This window comes from Peromyscus eremicus, chromosome 11 (genome assembly GCF_949786415.1).
Source record: "Peromyscus eremicus chromosome 11, PerEre_H2_v1, whole genome shotgun sequence".
Classification (NCBI taxonomy): domain Eukaryota; kingdom Metazoa; phylum Chordata; class Mammalia; order Rodentia; family Cricetidae; genus Peromyscus; species Peromyscus eremicus.
The window spans coordinates 38,148,333-38,161,337 of NC_081427.1; the positions used below are offsets into that span (position 1 = coordinate 38,148,333).

The window sequence follows — 13,005 nt, forward strand, 5'->3', positions numbered from 1 at the left end:
TATTAATCTTAATAAAAGAAGAAAATTCTGGAATAAGCCCACAATATGGGTGAACCTTGATGACATTGTGTTAAGTGAAAAAAGAAATACTACATGATTGCACTTATATGAAATAGAATAGCAAGACTCACAAAGGCAGATACAATAGTAGAACCGGGGATGGGGGAGGTTGTTATTTAGTGGGCATAGTTTCACTGTTATAAAATGGAAATAGTTTCAGAGATTAATGGTATGATAGCTGCACAAACTTAACAACTATTTAGTACCACTGAACTTCAAAATAGTTAAAGTGGTATGTTTTATAATATGTGTATTTTGTCACAATTAAAAATAGAGGAAAAGGACCAATGAGATGGCTGAATGGGTAAAGGTGTTTGCTGCCAAGACTGGCAACCTAAGGTCCATCTCTGGTAACTACATAGTGGAAGGAGAGACCCAAGTTCCCCTCCTACAAGTTGTCCTCTGGCTTCTATTTATGTGCTGAGGTATGTGTGCGCACACACACACACACATGCATGCATGTGTGCACACACTCACATGTGCACACACACAGTATCACACAAAATGTTTTTAAAATTAAAATACAAGTATATTAAGAACTGCATATTCATCTTAGAGAAGACATTCTACATTTGTTTCCTTTAAACACTGACTTTCCTATTAAAATAACATTCAAATTACATTTTCCCCCCAGTTTACATAGTTGTAACATTTCTGAATACTTGAGTATATATTAAATTACATCAAAACACTTTACGTTTGTAAGTGAAATAAAGTTGTTTTTTTTCTAAACCCAGATAATGATAATTAGGTACTTCACCTACATTAAATGTCTGGCAGATCTGGGACATTTCTTCACTATGTCCATGTAGAGAAAGACACCCTGCTTCCTTGGACCCAACCCAGTAAATGCCAGTGATATTTTTTTCTGATAACCAAACTTCTGCCATGAGTTATCAGTTCTTCTCTGTGGAGACTCCCCAGTCTATAGAATCAAGGCTCTACTGTTAGCTCAGAAGGCCTCACAAAATAGTACAAACAATGGGCCTCAGAGTGGATGCAGGTGGGGTAGGGAGAGGGAGGTGGGGTAGCGCAAGGAGGGGAGGGAGGGGGAACTGTGGTTGGTATGTAAAATGAAAAAAATTTTAATTCAAAACACAGTGGTGGGGTTCTGCTAATAGTTCTCTTCTTGACTTTCGGTAAAGGTACCTTGTGTATCTCTCTGTAGGGGAAGGGAAGGAGAGCACAGCATTCGCTCATGCTCATGTATCCTCCTCTAAAGCCAGCCCTGAAGTATCAAGACCCCATCCTTACGATGTCATTGACTTTTTCTTATGTTCTTAAAGTCTCTGTTTCAAAACAGTCATGTGGGAGGCAAGGACTTTACTGTGTGAATTTGGCAAGGCCAAGATTCAGGCTGTACCCTTAGCAGACTAGAGAAGCTCAAACACTTCTTGTTTGCCCCAGGCCTTGCTGGATGACAGCACCAGACCACCCACAGGTCCCTGTGCATATTGTGACATCAGTTTCATGCATTTGTGCCATTGTTCGTGCTGTACTCTGTGAATGAAATGACTGGCCCCTCATTCAAGGGAGACTCAGCCATACTCTAACTTAGGCCAAGTATCTCTTGTGTTCCTCTGCTGGACTCCATCTTTAACCTCAGCAGAGTTTTCTGAGCTGCATCATATCTGCAGTTGAATCTCCATCTCCAAGCACAGTATCAGCACCTAATGGATTCTCTATTTCCAGATGAAAAGAGCCTGGATGGACAGAATAATGGAGCTGATAAGCTCCTAAGGACCCAAAGGAAGAGAAAGAATGCAGTGATCTGTCAGTGACAGCAGAGAAATGGAATAGAATGTACATGTAGGGGAGAGAAAGAAACTTCAGAGTTTTTGGAAATTAGAAGGCATATCAAAGAATACATGTTCAGCTTATTTCAGGCCTGTAGAACTAAGGCCAATGAAATAACATAAGGTTGTTGAAAAAAGAGTTCCAACAGATGGGGGCTGAAAAGGAGCAAGAGAATGTATGTTCAAAAAATGGGGTGGAGAGAAAGTAGAGGTTCTCATGATAACCTGCAAGCCAGACCAGACACCTAGAAAGTAGCTCTTCATGAGCATTGTTCCATGTGATGTTGGCTTTGCCGTTAGATTGTAAAGATGTGTTTTATGCAGAGGCTATGAAATGCATATACAGAGAGTGCAAGAAGAAAGGAAAAGTCATTCAAACTTTCACAAGTCTGAGTTGAACACTATGCTGTGGTGAGTATCCTCCCATTCACATTCCTATAGCATACATATCCTTATTAGTGTACTCAATTGTTTCTGGAACCGCTTTTAGAATCCAGTGACTGCATGGACTTTATATCATTTTTGCAATTCTTGATGTCTTATTACTTTGTGAATTGCAGATGTCTTAACTAAAGGACAGAGAATTTCATTGGTAATAGAAATGGATATAATTTACCCTGGGAAATGACTTTCAAATGGCATGCCTTTGGTTGAATCCTGTGTGTACTTTTCTTTGGTGCTTGTGTGAATAAACAACTTCATAACACTTTTGTGCTTTGGGGGCAGGCATGATCTCTTCCTTTTCCACATTGTGTCCCTCTTTGCTTTCATTGAACTCTGAGCTCGAAGAAAAGTACCAAGATGGGAGGCCCTGGACATTTGTCTTCCTGCTAAATTGTGAATTAAGATCTGGTGAAAACCCTGGGACAAAAGACCAAGACAGGGACAAAATCTCCTGCTGTGGTTGGAAAGAGAAGTGGGAAAAGGAGACTTGGCTTGGCCTTGCCATTTTTCCCTACTCCCTCAAGGGGTGGAGGGTCTCTGAACATCCCTCTGTGCCTTGTTCTTACTGCACTCTGTAAGGCAGGTCCCCAGCTCCCACTGCATGCAGAACTGGAAGGTAAGGACCACATCTACACTGTGAACTCTTGCCCCTACCTCCCTTCCATACAGAGGACGGTCCTGCACTGGGAGTCAAGGGAGATCTTCTAAATTTAGAGACTTAACAAACCGACCTTCGCATATCCTCCCACATCTACGATTCTGTGAGTCTCCAAGGCAGGAGCCTTGCAGAGGCAAGGAAGTTTCCATTTTACTCTCGAGAACCCTTAGTAACTAAGGCTTAGTTGCAATGAACTTTGCAGTCCAGACTTAGTGACAGAGCTCCTCTTCCTCGATGTTTTTGGCAACCCCCGTCCCCTTCTTCCCAATGTGTGGTTTGATTCTGGAATAAAATATTCTTTGTACAACGGAAGCCTGAGTCCCCTTAATCAATTGCTTCAAAGAAGAAACAGAGCCAGGCACAATGCATGAGTTTACTGGGTCGATGACAAAACATTGTTCACACATCAATTAGAAAAAAAAGATTAAAACAAAATGCTTGAACTAGATGCTATATCATACATTTTAGAAACAATTTTGACTCATCTAGGCACTTCATATACAAGACTTTGCACGATTGGTTGTTTTAGATAGGATCAATAGCTATATAGAGAAGGAGTCTTAGCCTAGTTAGAAGCCTATCTCCAGACATGCTGTTTAGGGCTTGCTGGCCTATAGTTACTTCAGCTTGATGAATCACTACGCTTCTGACACAGCATAAATATGAACACACATTGCATATGGCATTTTTCTCCATAACGGATTACATATATGCTAGTCCAATAAGATAATATTGCTTAGAGACATTGAAACCCTCTTAGTTACTGTAAGTATACTTCAAAATGTTCCCATAGCTAAATAACCTGATGACACATTTCTTAGAATGTATCCTTGTACTTAAGTGACATATGACTACATATGTGTGCACATGCAAAAACACATACTTTATAGTCATCTGCCAGTTCTAGAATTTATGAACATAATGGGGTGCCTGGGAATATTTTATTTTCCTCCTGAAAATGCCCACAGCTGCTTATTCTGAACATCTGGGATAATGGAACTCTAAACAAAGTACAGTGTGTGCATAATGCCAGGCACACTTAATCCCTCTTTTGAATGAATTACCAAAATTAGTGTGAAGGAAAGAATTCAGTAGACCTAAAAGGGCCGACCTTTAATATCACAGCTAATACATTGCAACACAAAAATCTCCCTTGAAGTGGATTTATTCTTATGGAAGCCCTGTCACATAGGCCAAAAACAAGCCAAGATATGACATCCAAAAGCAGTGATAAATGGCTACCCCTGGAGCAGGGAAGGTGTCCAGTAAGGTCTCTACGGTATTGGAGTGGAACCAGGTTAATTTAATATCTTTATTCCTGTTTTTGTAAAGGGTGAGGGGTAAACAGTATCCCCTGCTAGCATGATAAATGTATCAAGTTGGCAGATGTTTAAAAATTACAACAATAGAAAATATAATGCACCATGGAAAAGTGAGGCTAGAAATATGGCATAAAAACATAAAATGAGGTTCAACTTGGAAATATGAACACTAATACAATTGGGAATTATAATATGAAACGAGGAAATTGTCCAAGAATCTGGCCTGAAGGGAAAGGGGGTGGGTGGGGGAATGAGTAAGGAACAAAAATCACAGAACTGTTCATTCCCAAACAGGATGTGGCATTTTTAAGAGTAGAGCTTAGACTTTACCTATAGACAAAGAGCATGCCAGCGCAAGTGTGGAGCTGAGGACTGAACAAGACAATGGGTACAGCAGGTCGAGAATCATGTGAGTTCCTCTCAACACACCACAGATGAGCCTTGCGGGAGAGACAGCAGGGCTGCACTGCCCAGGTCTACCAGATAGCCTCAGATGATTGGAAACCAGTCACATTAGAAACATTTTTGTACTCTGGGAAGATGGAGTAGGTGGCCACTGACAGACACTTTAATGGTCTGTCTATGACAGTCAACTTGTGCGCAATTCAAAGGCAAAGCATTGAAATGGTTTTCTTAGTCCTTCAAAAAGAAGGTAAAAATAGATGCTAATGCCATGAATATAATGATGACCAATAGTCAGGATTCAGTCCAATAAATATCTTTCTTCCAATGATTCAAACATTTCAGAAGTGATGTGGACGTTCAAGAGAAACCCAAGATGAATGAGCTTGCCAAGAGAATGAGGAAGTTTTTCTCTTTTTCTTTTTTTGGTTTATTAATACCCTCTCCAGTCATCCTGAAAGTTTTTTGAGGTCATTTTTCATTTCTTCAGCTGTAAAAAAAAATAGGTAATATTCTTCCTCTCAACGCTGATAGAAAAGCTTAATGAATAGTGTACACACAAGTCCTTCCACAAGGCAACTTTAGCATGTAGTAATAGTAGAAATAAGACTGAACAAAAACCAGAGTGCAATGGGTATGAGGACTTCATCCAAATGGCTTCTCCCAGATCTCTGAATCTGAGTTCCTTAACAATTTTGTGCCTCTGTTTTCTTTCTCTCTCTCTCTTTCTTTCTTTCTTTCTTTCTTTCTTTCTTTCTTTCTTTCTTTCTTTCTCTCTCTCTCTCTCTCTCTCTCTCTCTCTCTTTCTGTCTGTCTTTTTCTTTCTTTCTTTCTTTCTTTCTTTCTTTCTTTCTTTCTTTCTTTCTTTCTTTCTTTCTTTCTTTCTTTCTTTCTTTCTTTTTGAGACAGGGTTTCTCTGTGTGGTTTTGGAGCCTTTCTTGGAACTCCCTTTGTAGCCCAGGCTGGCCTTGAACTCATAGAGATCCACCTGCCTCGGCCTCCCGAGTGCTGGGATTAAAGGCGTGCGCCGCCGCCACTGCCACCACCACCACCCGGCATAGTACCTAGCTTTATACACCATGTTTGTGAGATAAAGTACATAGACCAACTCCTCGCATACAGCTATTTAAAAAAAAAATACTAGCTGCAATGGATTAACAAGGCATTTCACTTAATTATGTTAGGTAAAACACAATTGATTAGCCATCCGGATTTCACTTCATCTGTCTTCTACTGTGTGAACAATGGATGTCTACAATGTAATGCCCTGCCAAGATCAAAGAGCAGGATTCTGGGGGCCAGCCACACCTGGATTCCAGTCTTGGCTCTGAGTCTTACTGGTTGTATCCTTGTGGGTATATAATTTAACTTTCTGGCGTTTCATTTCCTTTCTCTAGAAAAAGATTATCTACTTGGTGGGACCCTGGCGAAGAAGATTCAAGGTCCAGCAGAAAGGCGGTGACAGATGTTGACTCCACCCTCGACACCACACAGGTCCAAAGAGTTAGAAAACGCTGGAGAAATCTTTCTCCTAGTCCTCCTGTATTGTGGGTCAGCTTCTCCCAACTATTTCCTAAAACTGGGAATAGTTCCAGGGACAGGCTGCAGCTGAGGACACAGAACAGAAGAGAACAGAAATCAAGGACAGTTGGGAGACATAGCTGTGGGCAAACTCAGATCCTTGTGGATGGAAGTTGGCTAGCCCTGGTGTCATTGGGCAATGACCATGGGAACGAACAGACAAACAAGAAATAGTGCACAGTCTTAAAGGTACAGAAAAAGCTTCAAAGTCAGAAGAAAGACAGGTGATTTCTATGAGTGGATGGCGGGAGGAGTGGACGGTGAGAGGCGGTCTGGAAACATCTCAGATGCTCCAAATGTTTGCTTTCTTTGTGTTCTTAAAGTATGGGTGAAATACCACATGCTTTTTGAACCACTGCCATTGCTTCCTTTAACTACTTCTGGGATTTGTTTTTCCCCCTCATTCATAAAGCACTGATTTATCACAAAATCATTATTCTAAGCATCATTTTTTTTATCATCCCAAACAATCAACTTTTATTGTATACTATTGAAATTAGAGGGTCCAGGGGAGGTCACAGAACAGACTGCACAGTAAATACCCCTCTCCCACAGAACACTTTGTTTTCTCTCTCCACTGGAGATGAGAAGAGCAGAAATAAATTTTGATGAACGAAAACAAAATATCTCCCTTAAAAGGGGTTAGGAAACTAGAAACATGACAGAGGATCTACAAATAACCTGTAACTATGGTTATTAATGACGGATGACAACGTTATAGATAACAGAATAAAATTAGGCAAATTGAACTTAACCCTAACCCTGGGAATAAACATACAAAATATGAATAGTCTATGAAGATATTTATTAGTCCACTCGCCTTATGGTCTATAAAGTGAGCCCCACACAGATTAAAATCAGTGACTTCCTAGACACAAATTACACCCTGGAAGATGCTTATGCCTTTTGGGAAGTTTTTCAACTCCCAAGTTGTTTGAAAGCTTTTAATGCAGGAGTGGAATTTATAACTGATACCCTGGGGAGCTCGTAAGAATTAAGAAGAGAATGACTCAAAGCGAGTCATTTGGGGAATTCGGTCAAGTGTAAGACAAACGGGACAGGAGAGGTCCTTCTGTGATTTGGGCAAGACTTGAACTGTCCACACCCTTCTCCACTTACTCCCAATCCCTGTGAATTCCAAGTGAGGCCTGGAAGAGGCTCTGTCCTGATTAGCATCTAGAATCCCCTGTAGTGCTCTAGCAACTTCCTTGGAGGCAAATTTATTAATGAGGATCCAGCAGAGAAACTGTGTTCCTGTGTGTTTAATTTCTTAGCAGAGTTCACTGTGTATCTTACATGTGTACAGTTTTTATGACTTTTTAGTAGGGGACTTTGTTACTGTTAATCTAGTCTGGTCAAGTGAACTTTTTTCTGTCAAAAAAGACACTGTCCTTGTCACCATTTTTGTTAACATTTTAAGAGTTCTTTTTCAGCGCAGGAGGCTGGTTTCTTATGATAGTGACAAGGTATGAGGTCACTTGGTGATCAGATAATGTAATGGCCTTGCATCTAATAAGATGGAATTCATAATTTGAAGTAACTTCTTTTTTTCTTTTTTAAGTTTTTCAAGACAGGGTTTCTCTGTGTAGCTTTGGAGCCTATCCTGGAACTTGCTCTGTAGACCAAGCTAGCTTCGAACTCACAGAGATCTGCCTGCCTCTGCCTTCAGAGTGTTGTGACTAAAGGCATGTGCCACCACTGTTGAGCTGTAACTTCTATCTTAGACCTCAAGACAGCACATTCTGGTCGATCCATAATAGTACTTCTTGAGTAGATGAGCATTCTGTGTTTTAACTCAACTTTTTACTCATACTACACAATTTATCAACTCAGAGGTGCTTGTTAAACAAATTATCATCATCACATTTTATTACATCGATTTAATCTTGCTTGTCATACATTATAACTAGAATTGTCAAATGATATATTATTTATTAGGTAATTATTCCCTTTGGATAACCGTGTGTTAAGATGACAAAAATGTGAAATTCAGAAAGACAGTTGCTGTTTGTAACATTTCTTATAAAGCATTCCCAGTAGGGTCTAGCTAAGCTTAGGCTATCTTAACAACTCTCATTGGTTTATTTATTTTTTAAAGATCTCTGGTTCCTATGTATATGGGTCCCATCTGACACTTGGAACCCTCTGTTACTTCATGAACATAAAGTGATGCTTTGAACAAAAGAAGCCTCCAAAGCAGGATTTCACTGAATTAGCAACTCACCTTTTGTTTTTCTGAATGATGGATTTTCTACACAGAGCAAGCCTCTGGCAGGAAGACCTTTTTTTCCCCCCTGAAAATTTATTACAGACCAAAATTCTAGGGATCTCAAGTTCTGAATGAAGATGTAAGAAAGACCAGGGCCCTTCCACAGCTTGCTGAATCTTAGGAGGGATTTTAACAGTTATATTCCTTCTTTTAAAAGTACTTCTGTCAGAAAGGGACCATATGGAACATTCTAGTCAATTAGCCTTTCAAGCAACCTTGACCTTCACAAATCATCCTTGCAAATGAAACTAGAACTGAAAATTTGGGAGTGCTGAGAAGGAACTGAAGCTTTGTTCCAGTGGTCTTTTGTTTTGTTTTGATTTTTGTTTGGGTGGGTTTTGTTGTTGTTGTTGTTGTTACTTGTTTTTTCCCAGATTCACTTCGTCATGACACAATTTTACCGTGATCTGGAAAGACAACTTTAGCTTGTCCTGAAGAGTTCCTGTGAAATGATCATTGCTGCTTGATGTCACACGTCTGCTATTCACCAGCAATTTCTCTGCGGTCATCTTGGACCACATTTTGGATGAAGCTATTTGGTTCGGATTTATAGAAGAAGTGTGTATAGAGAAGGTAAAGAGTCCTTCTCTAGCTCACGACCTAGAGCACAGCATCCCAATTGGACCATAGCCACCACACTGACTCTCTGATAGAATTTCTGGGGAAGCAAGTGTGGTGTCTGAACCTAAGTGCTGCTGTCATTTGGGCACCTCTCCATTGGGTGGCAGTACATGTTCAGAACAACCTAACAGGACCAGCTAACAGTATTTCCAAAAAGGAACTTACTCTTTTTATAAATTCGAATAATAGTCCTTTTTAGGAAAAATAAAACAACAATTCACTGGCCATGTAATTGACAAGAGATAAATGAGAACTAAACTAGCTTCCAGATGCTTATTTATTTTAATTAATTACTGCAGCATCCATAGATACAGATACCTATGTCATCACTACTGTATTACCAATATCTCCTTCAGTCTCTGGCATTCAAGTTTTTAAAAACTAATTTTATGCCAATAGGAGATCTAAGAAAAAAATCTAAATTATGAAGAATGAATTCATCAGTCTTTTCCATCAAGTGTCTGGAGCTCAGATTACCATTCTTGGTATCTAAGCAAATTTAAAGGCTATAATCATTTTTATCTGGCAGGGCTTACATGATCTTGTTTTCCGCATGGCATAGGTAGAAGCTGCTAAGTTACCATTCCCACTGAATCATGTGTAGAGTCATTTGGCCAATTTTCAACTTCTTACAAGTCTTCTAGATTTGATGTTTAAGCATTAACCTACTCAGACCTGTACATTGGAGTAAGTCGGCAAGTACGACACTCTTGAGGATGGTTGGTTAGCTTCCTTTGCATCTTTGTTGTGGCTGTTTATTTACACTGAAGATGCTCTTTATAACCAGTTAATTGAGCCAGGGTGCATCCTAAAAAGTGGTTTTGGCCATAGACACATACCATCTGTATTAAAGTAAACTTGGAATTATTTGTTAGGGGAAAAAGATTATTAGCACAAACTAAAAAGAAAAAGATCTCAAAGTGAATTGTTGGAGCAAATGATGGAGGATTAGCAGATTTTATTGAAAACATTGACAATAAGCAGATAGTTTACCTAAGTAATTGTCATTGAAAGCCCACTAAATATTTCTTAAACAATTCTTAATGATTTTAATAGTCAGAAATTGTAGCTCACTAAAACGAAACTGGGTGAGAATAAAAGCATATGTGCTTTTAATATACATGCTTAAAAATTATAATTGTACAAATTCTTCTGTGTATCTACAGACTCTTTCATTTTAGGTTTTCAAGACTGGGTCTCTCTGCATAGCCTTGGCTGTCCTGGAACTCACTCTGTAGATCAGGTTGGCCTCAAACTCATAGTGACTCACCCACCTGCCTCTGGGATTAAAGGTGTGTGCCACTACCACCCAGTTTCTACAGACATTTTTACATGTCATATGATGGGAAATGTACAATTCTTCCTTTCCTATTATTGCAATAGTTACAATCACATAGGTTTTCATTGGAAATTTTTAAAGAAACCTTTTGCAATTTTGCTCAGTTGAGGAAAATTAAGCCATGTGTATAGAAAAGTAGGTAAGCATCCAGATCCATCAGCAGTTGGATGAGGTTTCTAGCACGACAATTAGGGTGTTTGGCCATCCCATCACCAGAGTAGGTCAGTTCGGACTGTCTTTCGACCATTGCCAGCAGTCTGTTGTGGGGGTATCTTTGTGGATTTCTGTGGGCCTCTCTAGCACTTTGTTTCTTCCTATTCTCATGTGGTCTTCATTTACCATGGTCTCCTATTCCTTGTTCTCCCTCTCTGTTTTTGATCCAGCTGGGATCTCCCACTCACCCAAGCTCTCTTTTCCTCGACCCTCGCCCTTCACTACCCCCACTCATGTCCAGGCTGTTCATGTAGATCTCATTCCATTTCTCTGTCGTTGGGCGATCCCTGTGTCTTTCTTGGGGTCCTGTTTTCCAGGTAGCCTGCCTGGTGATGTGAGTAGCAGTCCAGTCATCCTTGTTCCACATCTAGTATCCTGTTATGAGTGAGTACATACCATGTTTGTCTTTCTGAGTCTGGGATACCTCACTCAGGATGATTTTTTCTAGATCCATCCGTTTGTCTGCAAACCTCATGATGTCATTGTTTTTCTCTGCTGAGTAGTATTCCATTGTGTATATGTACCACATTTTGTTTATCCATTCTTCAGTTGAAGGGCATCTAGGTTGTTTCCATGTTCTGGCTATTACAAACAACGCTGATATGAACATAGCTGAACAAGTGCTCTTGTGGTGTGGTTGAGCATTCCTTGGGTATATGCCCAAGAGTGGTATAGCTGGATCTTGGGGGAGATGGATTCCCAATTTTCTAAGAAATCGCCATATTGATTTCCAAAGTGGTTGTACAAGCTTGCATTCCCACCAGCAGTGGAGGAGAGTTCCCCTAGCTCCACATCCTCTCCAGCATAAGGTGTCTTCAGTGTTTTTGATCTTAGCCATTCTGACAGGCGTAAGGTGGTATCTCAGAGTTGTTTTGATTTGCATTTCCCTGATGATTAGGGATGTTGAGCAATTCCTTAAATGTCTTTCAGCCATTTGAGTTTCCTCTGTTGAGAATTCTCTGTTTAGTTCTATAGCCCATTTCTTAATTGGACTGTTGGGCATTTTGATGTCTAATTTCTTGAGTTCCTTATATATTCTGGATATCAGTCCTCTGTCAGATGTGGGATTGGTGAAGATCTTTTCCCATTCTGTAGGCTGTCGCTTTGCTTTGTTGACCATATCCTTTGCCCTACAAAAGCTTCTCAGTTTCAAGAGGTCCCATTGATTGATTGTTTCTCTCAGTGTCTGTGCTACTGGTGTTCTATTTAGAAAGTGGTCTCCTATGCCAATGTGTTCAAGACTACTTCCTACTTTCTCTTCTAGCAGGTTCAGAGTAGCTGGATTTATGTTGAGGTCCTTGATCCACTTCGACTTAAGTTTTGTGCACGGTGATAGATATGGATCTATTTGCAGCCTTCTACATGTTGATATCCAGTTTTGCCAGCACCATTTGTTGAAGATGCTTTCTTTTTTCCATTGTGCACTTTTGGCTTCTTTGTCAAAAATTATTTGTTCATAGGTGTGCGGATTAATATCAGGGTCTTCAATTCGATTCCATTGGTCCACATGTCGGTTTTTATGCCAGTACCAAGCTGTTTTTATTACTGTAGCTCTATAGTACAGCTTGAAGTCAGGGATCGTGATGCCTCCAGAGGTTGTTTTATTGTACAGGATTCTTTTGGCTATCCTGGGTTTTTTGTTTTTCCATATGAAGTTGAGTATTATTCTCTGGGAGTCCAATTAGCGAGAATGAGGAGGGTTTATATGAGAGAGAATTGTTGAGACCAAGGTTGGATAAAGCACAGAGACAAATAGCCAAACAAACGGAAACACATGAAATATGAACCAATGGCTGAGGGGTCACCAACTGGATCAGGCCCTCTGAGTGGGTGAGACAGTTGATTGGCCTGATCTGTTTGGGAGGCATCCAGGCAGTGGGACCGGGTCCTGTGCTCATTGCATGAGTTGGCTGTTTGAAACCTGGGGCCTATGCAGGGTCCCTTGGCTCGGCATGGGAGGAGGGGACTGGACCTACCTGGACTGAGTCCACCAGGTTGATCTCAGTCTGTGGGGAAGGCTTTGCCCTGGAGGAGATTGGAATGGGGGGCGGGCTGGGGGGATGGTGAGGGGGGCGGGAGGGTGAGAACAAGGGAATCTGTGGCTGATATGTAGAACTGAATTGTATTGCAAAATAAAAATTAAAAAAAAAAAGAATTCTAAAAAAAAAAAAAAAAAAAAGAAAAGTAGGTAAGCTACATGTTTAGCTAGTCCTGTGCAAGTTTTCATATGTAGAATTGTGGTCAGCATAGAATACAATGTAAAGAGTCAGATTCCCTTGGCCATTGCTTCAGAAAAGCAC

General features: G+C 40.3%; 1 long non-coding RNA gene across 1 annotated transcript; it reads left to right on the forward strand.

The window, feature by feature from the left end:
- Window positions 1-1,586: 1,586 nt before the first annotated feature.
- On the forward strand, window positions 1,587-6,693 carry LOC131921688 (uncharacterized). Its single transcript, XR_009382066.1, has 2 exons — window positions 1,587-2,267; window positions 6,080-6,693. It is a non-coding gene; the product is annotated as an uncharacterized LOC131921688 (long non-coding RNA).
- The last annotated feature ends 6,312 nt before the right edge of the window (window positions 6,694-13,005 follow it).